This window comes from Sinocyclocheilus anshuiensis, unplaced genomic scaffold, assembly GCF_001515605.1.
Source record: "Sinocyclocheilus anshuiensis isolate Anshui unplaced genomic scaffold, SAMN03320099.WGS_v1.1 scaffold708, whole genome shotgun sequence".
Taxonomy (NCBI): Eukaryota; Metazoa; Chordata; class Actinopteri; order Cypriniformes; family Cyprinidae; genus Sinocyclocheilus; species Sinocyclocheilus anshuiensis.
The window spans coordinates 871,373-876,246 of NW_015555881.1; positions in this window are offsets into that span (position 1 = coordinate 871,373).

Here is a 4,874-nt window from a genome sequence, read left to right on the forward strand (position 1 = left end):
CAATGTAGTAATTAGCAATTCATTTAATTTTATATTTGAACAGATTTGTTATGTGACAGCATTAACTGGCTGTGTCTATAGTATTAAAGACTACACAACGTTATTATATTATCTTTAAATTAATTTTTAAATGATCATTATTTTAAATTATTGTCCCTGGATTAGTAGGGTACTCTTGTAGTAAAGTAGCGGTGGTAGCGGACAGATTTTAAGTATAATTTCTGCTTAAAAAGATCAGGAAGAATCAAATTCTGTTTACATAAAATAAGCCTGCTCCCAAGCAGGTTTAAGCTTATGGACCTGTTGCTATGACAGCAACTCCGGGATGAGCTTCGAAGAACCAAACAATCCAAGATCATGCCAAATCGTCAACAATCAAATCCAGCTAACTGAGTTAGCGACGTACGAAGAACGGGCCCCAGATCCTGATTAACGTGAATCCTGTTATTACCAGTCTTGTCCTCTAGATGTCACTATCGTATTTAAAGAATAACAGTGCTGTCTGAAAAGCTGTTTTGTTTTTACAGTTGAACAATGAGCTAGTTTTAATTGTTCAGTGTTTTTAGCCGTTTAAAACTGTTGTTCAGTGTTTTAGAGACTAACTAGCCTATTCCTAATGTGAAATCTTAATCTTAATTTTTCAGTGCTTGACTAATGAACTGTGAGGTATTTAACTTTTAGATGTTCTGCTTTAAAATAGCAAATAATCAGTTGTATAATACATAACATGAATAAAACGAAGAGCTGATTTTTATTTTTTATTTTTTTTGCAGAAAGATGTCTTTTAAGACATTTTAACATTAGAAATTAGTTCTTTTTGGCTAACGTTACTTTATTAAAGACGAGTTTCAACTCTACTAAGCTGCTGTTTCAACCTATTTGAACAAAAGTACTCATCTTTATGAACTGTGGAAAATATTAAGTATTTATAAGTATTATTGATCATCATTCTTTATTAGACAAATAAAAGTAATATAGAAAACAATTATAAAATGTCATGATTTTTTTTTACAATTTTATTATAAGTTATTTACTATTATATCTTATTATTTTTATTATTTTATTATTAAAATACTTTTATTGTTGTACTTTCTTTTGGAATTGAAGCATGAAGCTTTAGGGTAACAATAACGATAATAATAATAATAATACATTTTATATGTAATGCTCCTTTCTTAATACTTAAAGCGCTACATGTACAAACAAAATAACAAGTCAACCAAAACTCGCGTAGCTGAGTATATTTATATATATATACTCAGCTATGCGAGTTTTGTCTTATACATCCTCACGCCATCACATTACCCCAGTACTCCAGCAACTTCATTGGCTCCAGGTTCAATCACGTGTGTATATATATATATATATATACTGGTATATTTACATTAATTTCCTGTATACTTTTCAGTTCATCACATCAGAATACTAAAGAAAATGCAAGCCATGTATTCAATACAGCATGATCATTGTAGAATCTGTAGAGCTGCTGGATTCAGTGCAGCAGGATGAAGGAGAGCAGAGAACAGCAGAGGAACAGGAAGCTCTGAGTGACGCTCTGAGCACCGTCAGGACTCTGGGTGATGCTCTGGATGTTGATCTGGGTGACACTCTGGTTGACACTAACACTGTTACACAGGTTCCCCACACAACATGTGATGCCCTGACCACTAGGAAGCAATGCTGAGGCATCACAAGCCTCTTTAGAGATACAGCCTTTTGCAGCAAATAACTGGCTTCCAAAATTCACTGAAAAGAAAGAAAAGAGTTAGGAGTGAAAGCTGAAGTGACATCAAATAATTGTGTAAGCTGCCCACTGGCACATGTGAACTCTATCAAATGCTCAAAATAAGACCCACAAATCATGAGGAGGCACAAATAATGACTTTAACTTTCTTCCTTTAGCAGATTCTCACCTGTTGCTGTAAAGCAGTGGTCTTCACTCCCTGAACAGTCCCTTATGCTTGAGCAGCTCTGCATATCGCAGTAGAAACATTTCTTTCCATTGGGAACATCATTGGGGATATCAAGATTGGTAGAACTGGAATCTACAGAAGGATCTGTACAAAATATAACTTCTAATGAAACAACACTAACTGCTCCATTCAATTAATTTCTACAATTATGAATTGAATGTCCTATGGATGTAAAATCAGTGTTGAAGATAGTCATTTGCACATGTTCAGGAAAGTACAATACCTGGAGCATCTTGGGCGTTACAAAGGTCCGTGTCACAGCAGAAAAAAGACATTTGGAATGCTGATGTTTGTGTAACCACTACAGGCATATGGAAGACAACTTTTAACCTTCACTTTTGTGGTGGTGTCTCCTAAAAAACATCAATTATACAGGAATGACAACTGCTCATAATTTTAATGGTGAATTTATTTATAAATATGTCAACAACAAAAAAAAAAATATATATATATATATATACTGTATATATATATTAAATCTTTCTAATCAAAGCAGAAGAGAAACGACAAAATTTGCAATATAAAATGATCGCTTAGGTCTAAAAGACCACTAGTGAAGCACTTAAATGTAGCATTTTTCTGATTTCAAACATTTTTCCATTACAAATTGTATTATTAACAACTTTCTGAGTGATGAAGTACCAGAAATCTGTATATGCTATGCTTGCAATCATAAATCTTATATTTGCATTTAAATATATATTTGCTGCACCCCCATCATTTAAATATAACAGTAAGTTTCAGTTAATCACACTGGACTTACCATATTGTGTTACAGTTGTTGAACTGAAGCATGCGTGAGGTTCAGGACATGCTCTCACATTTTGATCCGCACAAGACAAACCTGCACACTCATAACAGTCGAGAGAGTGTCCTGAAGTAATGAAAGAGAGACATAGTGAGAGAGAAATCCAATTATTTATGTTCGCATAAAATAGAAATTAAAGTGATTTGTCTTTTTCCTGCAGTGAAAAAAATGAACAGAAGAAAAACTGAGAATTGTACATCCATCTTTGAGACAAATGAAATAATGTGTTTCAGTGCTCATTTTATAACCTAGAAAATGGGACAGGCCTTCATGAGATAATGACAGCTTCAGGAAGTAGAAATTAGGAGAGTAAACTAAATCTGTAACGTAATATGTGCCTGCCAATCCTGCTCCTAAAGGGCCACTGTCCCACAGAGTTGAGCTCCAATCCTGATTAAACACGCCTGAACCAGCTAATCAAGGTCTTCAGGATTACTGGAAACTTCCAGGAAGGTGTGTTTGGGCAGGACGGATGTGAATTCTCTGAAACATACAGTATCCCTATTCTGCCCCATGAATACAACAGAAACTATATCAGAATAATATACACAAGAATAGTATGCATTGATGAGGGCGAGTAAATGAATGTTCACTTTTGGGTGCGCTATACCTTTAACCACAAACTGATTCTCAAAGTTTATAACTAGCAGCACCACATTAGTTTATGTTTTGCATTAAGATCAGTACTTAAATAACTTTAGCATTATATTCACCAAAAACAAGCCTGAACAGGAAACTGATACCGATCAAAGATGAGTAAGAGACATGACAAAAGAGATTTAATTATGGTACATCTTTACAATATAAAGCTCTGGACCTGACAGTTAGACTTCAGTTTGCATAGGAATGCTTAGGTACAGCCTGTGTTTGGTGTTGATGATGGGAAGTTATTGAGAAATCAGGCTAAGAGTAGTTTCTATTCTCTTTGCACATCAGTATAATGTGGTGTTCAATTAAAGGATTAAAATGGGTGAAGTTCAGTAATATGACATGCATTCAACACACTGGATATTAGATGGATGACATGTTTCTGCTTAACATGGTTTTTATTTCATTTAAATATTTATATTTCATTTAGTGTGATGAAATATGCCCAATGCATTTTTAGTAGAAACTGCATATCAAGATAAACAAAAAAAGTAATCCTCTGCTATTTAAAATATGTATTCATGTTGTATGTCACAAGTGCACATTTTTTCACAGATATATATATATATTTTTACAACACAGAGATCTATTTAAAAATGGACACTTCAAATATGAAAGATCTAACCGATTTGTAGGAAGTAGTATTAAATTGGCTTGATTACGATATCAAAGCAATACAAATCAGGACTGCCATTTCTCATTATTCTTTGTTTGAATATTAAAGTAATTTTTCATAGAAAATAATTTGCTAGAATGTTGTATTGTCCTGTTTCTTGTTCAATAATATATAATTTTAGACATTTTTATTTTCAGTTTTCTCCATGTCATGTCTGTTTCAGGTTTTGTTCATATTTTCATATATTTTATTGTGAAGTTTGTCATTGTCATGTGTTCTGTTTTTGTCACATTCAAATGAGTTCTAGTCATTATTGTTATTGATTACTTATTTACTGAAATGTACAAAAATTAAACGATTAAAACATTTGACTGACAGTTATTTCTCAACTGGCTGTATAAGCTCATTTGCTACCGATACAGGAGAGAACCAATCAGCTGCCATGTGACTGATGTCGCCAGGTCAGATTGAGCTAGACCTATCGGACTGCGCCATCTAGAGTTTCATGCCAAAACTCTGTATTTGTGATGCCATGACATCTGTTAGTGATGTTCAGAGCATCTCATGTTGTTCAGGGAACCTGTGTAACGGTGCTCAGAGTGTCACTCAGAGCTTCCTGTTCCTCTGCTGTTCTCTGCTCTCCTTCATCCTGCTGCACTGAATCCAGCAGCTCTACACATTCTACAATATGACACGCTGTACTGAATATAGAGCTTGTGTTTTCTCTGTACTATATGTCTTGTGTCCTGATATGATTTATTGCTGTGACATTCTGATGAGACATTTTATTAACATTAGATTTTAGGTTGAATGAAGGCATAAACTGATC